The sequence below is a fragment of the Mauremys mutica genome, chromosome 11, assembly GCF_020497125.1.
Source record: "Mauremys mutica isolate MM-2020 ecotype Southern chromosome 11, ASM2049712v1, whole genome shotgun sequence".
NCBI lineage: Eukaryota > Metazoa > Chordata > Testudines > Geoemydidae > Mauremys > Mauremys mutica.
The window spans coordinates 47398862-47414496 of NC_059082.1; the positions used below are offsets into that span (position 1 = coordinate 47398862).

Below are 15635 nucleotides of genomic sequence, written 5' to 3' on the forward strand. Positions count from 1 at the left end.
ATTTTTATTAATTAAGTAGACAGTTAGGGGATGGGACTGGGATTGGGACTACTGTGAGTCTGGAAGTGAAGGACTTCGGCAACTGTAGGGTATGAGAGCTTTTGGGTACTTGAGCACTGTGCTGTGGTGCAGTGACAGTATTCACGTCCCCGGCCGCCCCTCCTCCTGATTATTTTCGGTGAGGGGGGTATGGGACTTTGTGGCGGGGGAGGGCGGTTGCAGATACACTGCAGGGGGGCTCTGTCCTCCTGCGGTCCTGCAGAACATCCACAAGGCGCCTGAGCGTGTCCGTTTGCTCCCTCACTAGTCCAAGCATTGTTTCAGTTGCCTGCTTGTCTTCCTCACGCCACCTCTCCTCCCATTCGCTGTGTGAGCGCTGGCACAGAGAGACGGTCTCCCTCCACTGGCTCTGCTGGTCCGCCTCTGCTAGGTAGCAGCCCATACGTTCCTCGAACATCTTGTCCCTTGTCTTTTTCTTTCGCCGCCTAATCTTCGCCAGCCTCTGCGAGGGGGATGCTGTGGCAGGTCTGGAGACAGTGGAAGCTGTGAGATGGGAAACAGGGAGTGAATTCCTTGCAAAGATACATTTTTGCGAACAATTAACTGAGTCTAGGCTGTCTCTGTGAATTCTGGGTTGAGACCCCTGTGCCTGCTGGGGCAGAAATCATTTTCGCGGTGGATTCTGGGTAAATGTCGCCAGTCATTCCTTCCTCCGGGAAAGCAACGGCAGACAATCATTTCAAGCCCGTTTTCCCAGAATTGCCCTGGCATACGCCATAGCGTGGCAACCATGGACACTGTTTTGCCTTTTGTGTATGTCACCGTATGTGTACTAGATGCCGCTGACAGAGGCGGGCCAGCAGCGCTACACAGCAGCATGCTTTTGCTTTTGCATGACAGCAGAGATGGTTACCAGCCATATTGTACCATCTACCATACCATAAATTGGTAATAAGATGGTAATAAGATGGGCATGGTTACCTGTCCTTTTGCACTGCCCCATTTGGGGCTGTCATAAGTGCCCCTGGCTGAGCAGCCAGGGGTGCAAAAGCAAAAATTGGGAATGACTCCCTGAGTCAATCCCTCCTTTTTGGTATCTAAAAATAGAATCAGTCCTGCCTAGATTATGGGCAAGTGTACTAGAGAACCACTGTATCATAGAACCAGAGAGCACAGCTGCTCTCTGTCCGATCCTGCATAAATTATGAGCTGTATGCTATTCACAGGGGGTACTCCTGCAACAACACCACCTGTTCATTTCGTTCTTACCCCAGCCTTCCTGGGCTACCATACCATTGTCCCAACACTTGTGTGATGAAGTAATAAAGAATGCAGGAATAAGACACAGTGACTTGTTTGTGAGAAATGAGTGGAAGGAAGCCTCCAGCTGCAATGATAGTCCAGGCAGGACATTAAGGAGTGTGGATGAAGGAGCCCATCATCCCTCTGCTAGTCTAGGGGCAATTGAATCTTTTATTTACAATGAAGGGTGGGGGCTGATGGAGCTCAGCCCCCTGTTGCAATGATGAGGACGGTTACCAGCCATATTGCACCATCTGCCATCAAAAATTAGGGACAGGCGCCCTTGATTGACCTTACTGATGCTAGTCGGCATGGTTACCAGCCCTTTTGCACTGCCCCATGTGCCAATAGGCTGATGATGAGGACGGATTTCCATCCTTTTGTACCATCAGCCATCCATAGCGTGGGGGGAGCAAGGATGCTGGTGTTGAGTGCTGCACCATCGCGTCTATCTGCAGCATTCAGTAAAGATAGGGTGACATGTAAAAGAGTCAACAGAGGATTGTTTTCACTTCTGGTGGTGGGTGGGGTGTGTGCGCAAATTGCCAAACTATGCCCTGACCCACCGCAGACACTGTGTTTGGCCCTAGAAGCATTTGGAGCTCATCCAAGAATGCAAATACTTTTCGGAGACAGCAGGAACTGTGGGATACCTTGCGTCCTCATTCCCCCCTCCCTCCATGAGCGTCCATTATATTCTTTGGCTTTCTGTTACGCTCGTCACGCAGCTGCGTGCTGAGTCTGTGCTATGCCGTCTGTCTGTAGATTTCTTAAAAATACTTTGGACCAGGCGTAAAATTACAGTAATTACCCTAATTAGATGCAGGAGTCTCCGAGCGAGATCACCCTGAGGAGGGTCACTGAAGGAGATAGAGAGCGCATGCTGCGTGAAAGCTAGCACGAACCAGGGCCCGATGCAGCCGTGCTCGGGGAGGCAGTGCTCCCTGAGTTCCTCATGAAAGCCTCGCGCGGAAAACTGTGCTACCACGGAGCACCCAATAAGGCAGCTCTCCCCAGGAACCTCCTGCTGATGCTTTTCGATTAACGCAAGGAGAGCTTCGTGGAGATCTCCAAGGATGATTTCTGTTCTATCCCCATATCTAGAGAGCCCTCCTTTTCACAGAGTTAAGATTCCTGTTATATTAAGAATAAAAGTTAACATGGTTACAGCACTTACCGACTGCTCCTTCCCCTGATTCAGGGTCCGGGTTAATGGCCGGGGAGGGCTGTTGGGGGATCTCTGTGACGGTGATGAATAGATCCTGGCTGTCGGGGAAACCAGCGTTGTAAGCGCTCTCGCCTGCCTCGTCCTCCACAAACCCTTCCTCATCTTCCCCATCCGCGAACATCACCGAGGAACTGGCCGTCGACACTGTCCCATCGTCAGAGTCCACGGTCACTGGTGGGGCAGTGGTGGCAGGCTCCGTAGCGTCCGTTTGCCGCTTTGATTTTTTGGTAGCCTTGTCTGGGGTCCTTGATTTTCACGCGGCGCTGCGTTGCATCCCGCCTGTATCCTCTGTCTCTCATGGCTTTGGAGACCTTCTCGTAGGTCTTCGCATTCCCTGTTTTGGAGCGCAGCTCCGAAAGCACAGACTCCTCGCCCCACACACCGATCAGATCGAAGAGTTCCCAGTCAGTCTATGCTGGGTCCCTCTTTCTATTCACAGATAACATGAACTCCTCTGCTGGAGAGCTCTGCATCGTTGCAGGTGCTGCGGAGCTCGCCCCGATGTCCAGCCAGGACGTCAGATTCAAAGTGCCCAGACAGGAAAATGAATTCAAATTTTCCCGAGTCATTTCCTGTGTGGCTGGTCAGAGAATCCAAGCTCGGACTGCTGTCCAGAGCGTCAACAGAGTGGTGCAGTGTGGGATAGCTCCCGGAGCTACTAAGTTCGATTAGCATCCACACCTAGCCTAATTCGAGCTAGCCATGTCGAATTTAGCGCTACTCCACCTGTCGAGGTGGAGTACCAAATTCGAACTAAAGAGCCCTCTAGTTCGAATTAAATGGCTTCCTGGTGTGGACGGTTGAGCGGTTAGTTCGAATTAACGCTGCTAAATTCGAATTAAAGTCCTAGTGTAGACCAGGCCTAAGTGACTTACCCAAGGAAGTCTGGGATAGACCAGGGAATTGAACCCAAGTCTCTCAGGCTAGCACCACAACTGATCTATTCTCATAGAGCAGGAATAGCGCTGTCCTGTATTAGGTACACACACTCCTCCCGCAGTGGACACTGAGCAGGCTGTTGTTTGGAGCCCACTTCACCAGCCCCTTGGTGCCCTTTAAGCCTCCTGACTGTGAACAGAATCCATGCACTGCCCCCAGCTGGGGTATTTAGGCACACTCGTGCAGATCCTCTGTCTGACAGCTGAACAACCACAGCTGAGCTACCAAGCCCCTGAGGGTATGGCTACACTTGCAGGTGTACAGCGCTGGGAGTTAAACCTGTCTTCGTACAGCTGAGTAGGGAAAGCGCTGCAGTCTGTCCACATTGACAGCTACCAGCGCACTGTCATGGCCATATTGGCAGCATTTGCAGTGGCATTGGGAGCGGTGCATTATGGGCAGCTATCTCAGCGTTCAAGTGGCTGCAACGTGCTTTTCAAAAGGGGGGTGGGGTGGAGTGTGACAGGGAGTGTGGGGGAGAGAGAGAGTGGATTTTTGGAGCCGACACTGTGTCAGTTCTCTGCCTTGCAAGTTCTGACCCCCTCCCCCACCCCTCTTTCTCTCAAACAACAGCCGTTTGTTTTTTTCCTCACAGACCAGATAAGCAGCCACTCCGAAATGGACCCACCCCCTTCCGCCTGCCATGCTGCTTCTCTCCTCAAGTCCCCTTCTTCCCCCTCTCCTCAAGCAAACACTAGCTGTGGGCATTCCAAAGGGAGCCCCCTGCCTCTGCTCATTCACAGCAAACACTAGCTGTGTTTGTTTTTTTGATAAGCAGTTCCGGAGCCCGGAGTTCACAACAAAACAAACAGAGGCATCACAACAAAACAAAGAGAGTAATCCTCACTTAAAAGCATTATGGGAAGCTTCCGGAGGTCAGTAACAGCATACTAAGATTATTCCCCGTTTACACTGGCACCCCAGCGCTGCAGCAGCAGCAGCACTATACTCTTTATTCCTCTCGTGGAGGTGGAATACAAGCAGCGCTGTAGCCAGGGATATACAGTGCTGTATGTGCCTTGCCAGTGTGGACGGGGAGTGAGTTACAGCACTATAAAGCCACTAACAGCGCTGTAACTCTCAAGTGTAGCCAAGGCCTGAGACCAGTGCTGACCCAGTAGCTTAAAAACACAAATTTCTTCAGAGTTTGACCTTGTGGGCACTGGAGTTTTACAGTTCCTCTCTTCAGAGGCACATGGAAGCGAAGCAGACACCCAGATATTGCATAGGATTCTAAACAACATTACTCTTTACTTAAGTAGCAAAAGAAATACATAGATCTACACAAAATAATAAAAACATCTATATACCTTTCCCTGCCTCAGTTTCCTCACCACCCAGGAGAGTGCTCTGGGCTGTGGCAGAGCCCTCCAAGCAGTCCAGGACCCCCTTGCAGTACACAGCTTCTTTTCTGAATCTTTTCTCTTGCTCTGACCTCTATCGTCAATGCCCCTCCATTCTCCTGCTCAGGCTTTCACTGCTTCTGCTTGTGATCACTTGTGCTCCTTAAAATGGCTGCTGAGAGACCCGCTAGTCTATAACCATCCATCCCCTTTGTCAAGTGACTCTCTGTTCAGTCTGATCAGGTGATCAAAATCCCTCACCAGGTGATCCGTTACTTGGTTACCAGCCCAGACTGGTTCTTCTGGGCAGCAACAGCTCTATGTGCAAGGGTGATTCTGTTTGAATAGAAGATGATCAAGATTTAACAACCCTCCAGTATTAGACCCAGGCCCCCATACCTTGGAATTTCAGTCCAACATGGAGATGGAAGGACAAACCATTCAAAATGGAGTTTGCAACCTGGCACAGAGCCATACAGAGTGTTAATAATCTCACTCATACGTAGATAGATCCCCACATCATCACATAGGATTTGCTGCTCCAGATCAGAGCAGTGCCTCTACTGATCCATTTACAAAGTGCTCAGTCATGCCAATCACTATATATAGGAGGGAGGGTATTTTTAGTTAGATATATACATCATTGTTCTACTTAGTCCCTCCAAAAAGCTTTCCCGGTCCAATGCATTTCAAGAAAAAGAAAGGTCTTGTCCCTGTTTTTTTCTCCCCAGATGTTCCCATTTGTAGCTTTCTGATGTTGGCGGGTGTATCTCTGGTCCATCTAGTCTGGTTTCATGCCTCTGGCAGTGGCCAATACTTGGTCTTTCTGAGGAAATCTGGAGAAAAAAACAACAACCAATGAACCAAATTAATCCCTGCTGTAACTCTATAGACTTCTCCAGTATTACACCAGTGATGCATTTGCCTCAATGCACCTATGCATGTGGCGGACCATGTCCTTCATGACCCCCTTTATTTATGCCCTGAAACATGAGCTTTGAGTGCCCCGAACTTAGACCCAGATCCTCAGACGTATTTAGGCTCCTAACTTTCATTGAAATCAATGGAAGTTAGGAGCCTAAATAACTTTGAGGAGTCTTTTTAACTCCCTGCCACAGCATTTGACTCAATGACCTCCTGCAGCAGTAAGTTGCACACACCATCCAGGGTATGAAGGGCTTCTTTATATCTCTTTCAAATGCACCTGCCATTAGTTTCTGTGAGTGACTCTCTTGTGACTCTCTATCATTACTGCTTAACTCTAGATCCTTTTCTCCTATGTGCCCATATTCACCCCAGGTCTCCCTGTGGTACCTTGCTTAGGTGAAGCCAGCCATTTTGCTCTTAGCCTATGACCATCAGGCAGGCTGTTGCTCTTCATTTGACCAGAAGACAGGAATAAAGTTCTCCCTGAAAGAATCAGACAATGTCTTTTCCCCCAGATAAAGTAAGAACAGTTCTGTAGTTTTTTTAAACAAGTTAGATTTCTAAAATCAAGTTAGGTGGCTGAGGAAACAGAGACCGAATGCAGATTGGCTCACTAAGCCAAATGCAATCTCCTAGACAAGACTTATAGGAACCGATGGCTTGACAAGAGCAAATCAGACCAGAGGACCTTATTGTCTAGTACCCCATCTCTGACAATAGTGAGTCCTAGTAGAAGGGCAAGAAACTGCCAGAGGGAATTATGAGATAATCTCTCCTTAGGAAGTCTCCTCCTAACCCTTGTGTGACGTTGCAGTCTATATGATTTTATAAAAAATTGATAACGAGTGAATATAATGTAACTGGAATATGCTCCTTAGGACTAGCTGCAGTCCCAGCTCACACAAACACTCCACTCCTCCTTAGTGCAGGGGCTGCCAACATCAGACAATTCAAAATGCTAGCCTGCTGGCAGGGAGTAGCCACAGGACTCTGCTTGGCAAGCTCACCTGCAACTGTCAGCATGCTGCCATGTGGCCAGTGTCTTCAGCAGCTGCTTGTTTACAGCCTAGACAGTATTAATCTCTCGTTGATTTTCAGTAGGAATTTTCCTGAATGAGAGCCAGAGGATGTAGGAGCTACTCAGGATGTAAGTGTCTCATCTTTACAACTCAGGTGATGGCCTTTGATAAAGAAGAAGGTAAATTCTACCGTGCCTGACACCCGCAGGTCCAGGAAGTAGCAGCTGCAGTAATACCTAGCTCTAACCTAGCACTCTCCCGCCATAGATTTCAAGGGGCACTTTACAAAGGCGATTGGTAGCATTACCCTCATTTCAGAGATGAGGAAATTGCAGCTCTGAGAGATTAAGTGACTTGCCCAAGGCCAGTGACAAATCCAAGCATGGAACTGAGGCTTCCTGCAGCCTGGCCAAAAGCTTTCTGCAGCTTCTCATTCACATCCCCCAATGGGTAAATGCATGTAACAATCACACCTCAGTCCTGCGCCTCCTCCACATCTTGTCTGGATGAAATCCACCACATCTGTGGGACTCTGGGAATGGAATGCTGGAACAATGCACACACTTCTTCCCCAGTATGAGAGGCATGCCCACCCTCACCTATGGAAACACATCTGCTCCCAGCCCAGTGAATAACGTGTTATACAGCTACTTTTCACTCCATACGGGTGACATGAGGCTGGTCATTCCAGAGGAAATAACTCACTAGCTCTTTCCCAGCCTGCAGACAGATGCTCACTTTGCTGAGTTGGCTGCACCTATTCATGGTCAGTAAACAATAAGTTGGCCCTTCTTGCTTGTGGTTCTTCTCTGATAAGCTCTCTATATACTTCCAGCTGTATGTGCCTCCCTAAGAGATCAGGGATCTCAAGAGGTCTCAAATTTCTCAGTGGTGGAATTTGAGCAGTTGGCGTGAACCATTCATGCCCTGGGAGGCCAGGAAGAGAGATCCAATCAGAGAATCAGGGAGGCATCTCAGAACTGAGCAAACACAATGACTAGATCCCCTTCTTCCACTCAGAGTGGGTGATCTCTTCACAGTGGACAACATGAGGAAGCTCAGAACCTAATGAACATGGCACCTGGTTTCCCTTCTCACTGCAAGAGAGAGCAATCCTTAGGCTCCGCATCAGGGTTGGGAGATCCACTGTCAGAGGAAGGCGAAACCCATTTCTCAGAAAGCATTTCATGCAAACTTCCACTCCTAACACCCTCCATGTGCAGATCTCAAAGCACTATACAAACACTAGGCATTCTCAACCCAGCTGGCCAATCAGGAGAAACTGTCACAAAGTGGTTACATCATATGTAACCTATAAGATGGCACAGGTTAAGAAATAATTAGCCTAGATGTAGAGGACTATAGGAAATTAAAGTTGATAGTGTGAAAAAGTTAGAGTTAAATTGGAGATACAGTGTTATGGCAAAGTAAGAATTAGCAAGGCTCTGACCCAGGGTTATGTTACTGTTATGTTAAGGTTTGAGCAGGATTATTAAGACTTGTGAATGTTTTATTAACATGCTATCTATATTTATAGTGTGGGAAGGACGCTGGTGCAGATGTTAATTGAAATACATGTAATGTAAAGAGCTATTAAAAAGGGGCAGAAATATAATTATGGTAAAGTGTAGTTTAATATTAATTAGCATTATAATAGGTCAGAAAAAGAGTAGGTTTGCTAACTTGAGGAGTGCTCCAATTAATACCCAAAGGGACACATTAGATTCCAGGGTGATAAGGCTGTACTTCACTCTGTTGTCAGTGGACTGAGCACTCCTTGATACACTATTTCATCACTGAGTGTCAGTGGTAATTGCATGCCCATCTGCTTACCTAATCACTAATCTATTAAACACATTTTGTGTAACTGACATAGAGGCTTGAACCTGGGGTTTTATGCATCCTTGTCTTTAACAACTCAATACTGATTGGGAACATTTCAACCTAAAGGTTACCCAGGTGCCAAAGGGCACACCCAATGTTGACCAATAGATGGTCTCGTGGTTAGGGCCAGAGGCAGATTAACGTATACTGGGGCCCTGGTCACAAAGAGCAGTTGAGCCTCCCACACCTTGGGGGCTCAGAGGTGCTGGAACTGGGGGAGGTCAGAGGGGGCCAACCTGCCCACTTTTTAACATGGGAGTATTGACCTCAGGCTGGTGAGAAGTGGCGGTGCCAGCAAGGGCTGCCCTTTGTGGCAGTGGAGCTGATAAGGTGATCAGCTTCCCCGCCATGAAGTGCAGACCCTGATAGCAGCACATTCGCCATGGTGCCCCACCCCATGCTCCTCTTCTCCCCCCAAGAACCCCACACCCTGGCCAGGATGGAAGCTGGAGCTCCCCACCAGGGGCGGCTCTAGTAATTTTGCCGCGGGGGCGCTCTGGCGGTCGCCGGTCCCGCGGCTCCAGTGGACCTCCTGCAGAGGTGCCTGCGGAGGGTCTGCTGGTCCCGCGGCTCCGGTGGAGCAGCCACAGGCATGCCTGCAGGAGGTCTACTGGAGCCGCGGGACCAGCGGACCCTCCGCAGGCACACCTGTGGGAGGTCCACTGGAGCCACGGACCAGCGGACCCTCCGCAGGCATGCCTGTGGGAGATCCACCGGAGCCGCCTGCCGCCCTCCCGGCGGCATGCCGCCCCAAGCGCATGCTTGGCGCGCTGGGGTCTGGAGCCGGCCCTGCTCCCCACAGCAGCACGGGCTCCCTGGCTGGCTCTTACCACAGCCTGGCTCTGGCTTCCAGCCTGGCCAGGGGGCAGGCCTCAGAGGGGAAACAGGGGGAGAGGAGGAGGAAGGGGCAGAGCCCTGGGGGAAAGATGAGGAGCAGGGGGCGGGGCCACAGTTCTGGCACCAGTGCCCCCCCTTCTACACTAGTTCTGGGGCCCCCAAATTGGCCACAGCTCCTGGGCATGGGCCCCATGGGCTCATGCATTAATCTACCATTGGTTAGGGCCCCACATGGACTGCACTCTACCACACGATCCCTGTAGGACCGTGGGACAGTGACTTCAGCCCAGCTCCTCAGAGGTATTTAGGCACTTACCTCTCATTTAAATCAATGAGAGTTCAGCTCCTAAGTAATTTTGAGGGTCTGGGCCTTAATCTCTCTGCATCTCAATTCTCCACTTGTAGACTGGAGAATAGTACTCATTCCTTTCTCCCACACATTGTCTGCCCTGCCTCTTTAGATCAGAAACTCTTTAGAGCAAGGCTTGTCTCTTACTATGTGCATGTACCATGCGTAGCATACTGGGCCCTGCTCAGACGTTACTTTAATGTCAATATAGGGCTGCTAGGCATCCAGTTTTTGATGGGAACACCCAGTCAAAAAGAGACACTACCGGCTCCGCTCAGCACCGCTTACCAGGCCATTAAAAGTCCGGTTGACAGCGCAGCAGGGCTGAGGCAGGCTTCCTGGATGCCCAGGCTCCATGTGGTTCCTTGAAGTGGCCAGCATATCCTCTGGCTCCTATGCAGAGGCCCAGCCATGGGGGCGCTGCCCTCTGCCCTGAGTGCTCGCTCCACAGCTCCCATTGGCTGGGAACTGTGGCCAATGAAAGCTGTGGGGGCGGTGCCCGTGGATGAGGGCAGCATGTAGAGCTGTCTGGCCTCCCCTCCACCTAGGACCTGTAGGGAAATGCTAGCCACTTCCAGGAGCTGCCTGAAGGAAGCAACACCCGGCACCTGCACCCCAAATCCCCTCCTGCATCCCAACCCCCTGCTCCAGGTTGGAACCCCCTCCTGCACCCTAACTCTCTCCCAGATCCCACACCCCTCACCCCTCCACACCCAGCCCCTTGCCCCAGCCCTGAGCTCCCTCCCACACCCAAAATCCCTCCCAGAGACTGCACCCCATGCCCCCTCCCGCCCCAACCTCCTGTCCCACCCTGAGCCCCCTCCCACACCCGAACTCCCTCCCAGAGCCTGCATCCTCTCCCACACTTTGAACTCCTCAGCCCCAGCCTGACACCAGAGCCTACACCCCCAGCTAGAGCTCTCACCCCCCCACACCTAACACCCTGCCCCAGCCTGGAGCTTCCCCCAGCACTCTGAACCCCTCATTTCTGGCCCCACCCCAGAGCCCACACCCCCAGCCCAGAGCCTATACCCCCTCCCATACCTTATCTGGCTGCCCCAGCCCGGAGCCCCCTCCCACTCTCTGAACCCCTAATTTCCGGCCCCACCCCAGAGCCCTCACTCCCTCCTACAACCCAACCCCCTGTCCATCCCAGTGAAAATGAGCAAGGGTGGGGGAAAGCGAGCAACAGATGAAGCAGGGATGGAGTGAGCGGGGGCAGGACTGCAGAGAAGGGATATGGCAGGGGTGGGGCCTCGGGAGAGTGCAGGGCAGGGGTGTTCGGTTTTCTGCAATCAGAAAGTTGACAACCCTATGCCAATAACAAGAACAGTGGCCAAGCAGGGGCCAGAACCCAGATTCTCCTGCCTTTCTGGACTATGTGTGAGACATAAATCCATCCTTGTACACAATTCAGCTAGGCCTATCACTTCATCAGGGATGGGCTGAACAGAGTGGGGAAGCTCAGGTTCAGAGAGGCTGTTAAGCAAGGATCCAGGACATCCAGTTCAGAATGAAGGGGGGAGGGGGCTTAGCCCTGCAAATCACAAATCACCAGCCTCCATGCTTGTGTCTATGGGTAGGGCAGGTGGCTGAGGGAAGGGCCATGTCCACATGCTCAGGCCCACGAGAACATTCAAACAGAAGCTAGGATTGCATGAGATCAGGGGAAAACCAGAGACCGTTTTTGTTCAGGTTGTTGTGGGTGCCTGGGTGGGCATGATGTTGTGACAGGGACTTGTGGTGGTGACTGCAGCTCCTGTTGCATGGCTGCTTTCAAATAAAAGTAGCTGCCTGCTTGTAACAAGGGAAATGCCAGGAGGCAGGAGCACTGCCTAGCCCCTGAAGAGCACAGCTGTATCAGCTCTAGGCCGGAGGTTAAATAGCTAATGAAAGAGCCCTGGTTACAGGCTGCTGTCTGGGAATACTGGACACAATAGGCGACTCAGCAACAAACTAGGGGGGCGCAGGAGGGGGATTACACTCTGACAATGTAGGCTTATGGACCCCAGTGGGCATCAACACATAGCAGCGGGGCTAGTTCTTACTTGTGGAGCCTGGGCAAATGTTCTCCAAGGGTACAATGTACTACAGTCTGAAATAAAACATCTGCAGGATGAACTTAAAACCGGAGCAGCAGCCAGCTTGTCCAGCCCCTCATCACCCATGGAGCTCCTCTTCCTTCAGACTAAATGGAGCAAACCTGGTGGGTTCCACCTGGCCAATTGGGGGGCCCCAGAAAAATTGGCACCCCTGCGCCCAGACCCACCCTCACCTATGGAAACACATCTGCTCCCAGCCCAATGAATAACGTGTTATACAGCTACTTTTCACTCCGTACGGGTGACATGAGGCTGGTCATTCCAGAGGAAATAACTCACTAGCTCTTTCCCAGCCTGCAGACAGATGCTCACTTTGCTGAGTTAGCTGCACCTATTCATGATCAGTAAACAATAAGTTGGCCCTTCTTGCTTGTGGTTCTTCTCTGATAAGCTCTCTATATACTTCCAGCTGTATGTGCCTCCCTAAGAGATCAGGGATCTCAAGAGGTCTCAGATTTCTCAGTGGTGGAATTTGAGCAGTTGGCATGAACCATTCATGCCCTGGCAGGCCAGGAAGAGAGATCCAATCAGAGAATCAGGGAGGCATCTCAGAACTGAGCAAACACAATGACTAGACCCCCTTCTTCCACTCAGAGCGGGTGATCTCTTCACAGTGGACAACATGAGGAAGCTCAGAACCTAATGAACATGGCACCTGGTTTCCCTTCTCACTGCAAGAGAGGGTGATCCTTAGGCTCGACATCAGGGTTGGGAGATCCATTGTCAGAGGAAGGCTCCTGCTGGGGAGCAGAGTCAGGGTACAGGGGCTTGTCCCACTCTGCCTGGCCAGTGCTCCTGCCAAGGAACGGGGGAATCCCCCTCACCCCGACCCCTCTCCCGGCAAGAGCACCAGGCAGGCAGAGTGGGGTAAGTCCCTGTGTCCTGACCCCATTTCCCCAGAAGGAGCACAGGGGGGAAGGAGGGGGACTACAGGCGGAAGGGGTCGGGAGGTGCCCCCAGTTGCTCTGGCCCAGGGCCCCACAAAACTATAATCTGCCTCGGGGAGAGTGGGGGGATTTTTGTTACAAATACTCTGGTCAGCACTAAGCAAGGCCTCACCAGCTCCTCCTGTGACACGGAATAGCACAGAGACAGGCGGCCCCATTGAAAAAAATCAGTTTGATGTAGAAACTCTTCTCTGTCATGGTGTGGCCCAAAGGATTTCCCAGAGGTCAGTGAGATCACAGGAAGAGGGACTTTTCTCTGGGCATCACTGCCTCATGCCTACCGTGTACAGATCATTTCAGAGCCACAATAGCTACAGGACCTATCAGCATTTGCATTAAAAAAGGGCTGTACCTCAGCCATGTTCATTTGCTTGGAGAAGCGACTTGGCCCAGAAGACAGCATTAGTCCTGTCACAGCCCTCTCCCACCTCAGGTTTAATAGAGACATGCTTAGGAACTTGGAGAGGGATGGAGGGGCATAAACCTGAGCCATGGGGCTCGTTCGTGGGGCAGCATTGTCAAGTTGATTGAAGTTGAACACAGGATACTCATTCATAAGATTCTGGCATTTAACCCCACTCTGCCACTGCCCTTGTACTGTCACCTTCAGCAAGTCACTTCGGGTATGGCTATGCTACAATGAGATACCCGCAGCTGGCCCATGCCAGCTGACTCGGGCTCATGGGGCTCAGGCTCCAGGGCTGTTTAATTGCAATGTAGATGTTCAGACTTGGGCTGAAGCCTGAGCTCTGGGACCCTCCCACCTTGCAGGGTCCTAGAACCCAGGCACCAACCTGAGCCCAAATGTCTACACACTACAATTAAAAGCCCCTTAGGCCAAGTTCCATGAGCATGAGTCAGTTGTCACGGGCTAGCTGCAGGTGTCTAATTGCAGTGTAGACATACTTTTAAGCTCTCTTAGTTTCAGCTTCCCCATCAGTAAAAAGAGGCTAATGCACACCTCTGTTATATGAGGTCTCATTTGTAAAAAGTAATGTTTGAGGATGTAAGTATATGCATGTTAAATGTGATCTTTTCGTAGCTTTTAAATTATTTAGTATTTTACATTGGCTGTAGTATGCAATTGTGAAATGAAAACACTGTGATTAACTAGCCACTATGTATATGTGCTGCTGCCATCTAGTGGATAGAATCAGAACTTCTCAATGATATATCATAGGCCCTATACTGCTAAGAGAAACTCACCTTCAGCACAAGTGGTAGAGGGCTTGTGGTTTTGGAGCAGGAGGTCTGAACTCTCTCCTTGCCATCACAGTGAAGGAAGGAGCAGCTGCTGTGATAACCTTAAAGTGGTAGGTTGTCACAGCCTGTTGCAAAATATACCTGCTTGAAGACAAACAACAGTATTGATATAGACAATGTTTTCATCAGGCACATGAGCTAAACCAGTAGTACTCGCTAAGGTTTGGCCAACAAGCCAATTATCCCAAGGGGCACTGCCAAGGGCTATGTCAGTGGCATCCTTGTCTGAGGCTGTTAAATAATTCCTCTCTTAAACAGAGACAAATCTGAACCCAAATCCCTACCCCTAAAACTTGGGAAATGTTTGGCTCTGAATCCAAGCTTTGCAGCTCTGGCTGTTCTTAGCTGGGTGCAGGTTACCTAAACTGTCAAGCCCTATTAACAGAAGGATGGGAAGGGTGATCTAGTCTAGTGGATAGGATCCTGGGACTAGGAGACTTAGGTTCAGCTTCTGGCTCAGCTGTACACTTCCTTTGTGACCTTAAGCAAATAATTTAATCCACCCTGCGCCCCATTTCCCCATTGATCAAACAGTGGCTAGATAACACATCCCACTCTCACAGGGCTGTTGCGAGGATAAAATTCTTTAATGATTGTGAGGTGCTCAGGTTCTATGGGTATGTGGGCCATATACAAACCCAGACAAATGAATGTGAAATGGGTTTTACACACTGAAGGAAATCTTGATCAGATCCATCCACCAAAAAGATCTTACCCAACAAACATGCCAGCTTCTGGGCTGACAGTCACTGTGACTGGGGCAGTGTCTCTGGCATACCTCAGTATTTAATTTAATTTAATTTAATTTAACACCAATTTAACAACAGTATCCTTCTGTGTGCATCTCTCCTCTGGCTCCTTTCTACTCACAAGCTTTCCCCCAGGACTTGTTCCACCTTAAACTTCTTCTGCTGCTGATTTATTATCAGACAAGAGCATAATAATGGACCATGCCACCGCTTTCAGATTGGACTCATTTTCTATGGATTCCAACAGATTGACTTCTTTCAGTATCATTTCATGGCTTGAAGGCTCTGAATCCAGATTGCAGCCTCCTTTTCCCTAACCCCAACCCCCTTCCCTTTCTTTCTTTCATCTAAATTTACAATCCCTCATTTCCATTTTGCTCCACCCTCTCTCTAGAGACTTTGTTCTCTTGCCTGTATCATTGCATTGAAATTGTTCCATGTTTATTTCAAACATTTTGGCGGGCTATCACTCCAATGGAAACTTAATTAATTGCAGGGCTTGTGGACCTGGGACAATAGCATCTGAAAAAAATAAAATCATTGGGAACAGCTTTTGAAAGAAAGAAAGAAAGAAAGAAAGAAAGAAAGAAAGAAAGAAAGAAAGAAAGGAGTTTTATGTTATGCCGGTGAACTAATAACAGCAACAACTGGGTAATGAGGAACGTATTCCTTGTATGTTTTCAGAGCTCTTAACAAACCTGTAATGCAATTCTATTGCGTTGCTACAGACAAAAAAAGGGTTGGCT

General features: G+C 50.0%; 1 long non-coding RNA gene across 1 annotated transcript; it reads right to left on the reverse strand.

Annotated features, from left to right (window-relative positions):
* Positions 1 to 4860: 4860 nt before the first annotated feature.
* LOC123343667 lies at positions 4861 to 14217 on the reverse strand. The gene is made up of 3 exons (XR_006572310.1): positions 14084 to 14217; positions 6127 to 6222; positions 4861 to 5648 (listed from the first exon to the last, which is right to left on the reverse strand). It is a non-coding gene; the product is annotated as an uncharacterized LOC123343667 (long non-coding RNA).
* Positions 14218 to 15635: the final 1418 nt, after the last annotated feature.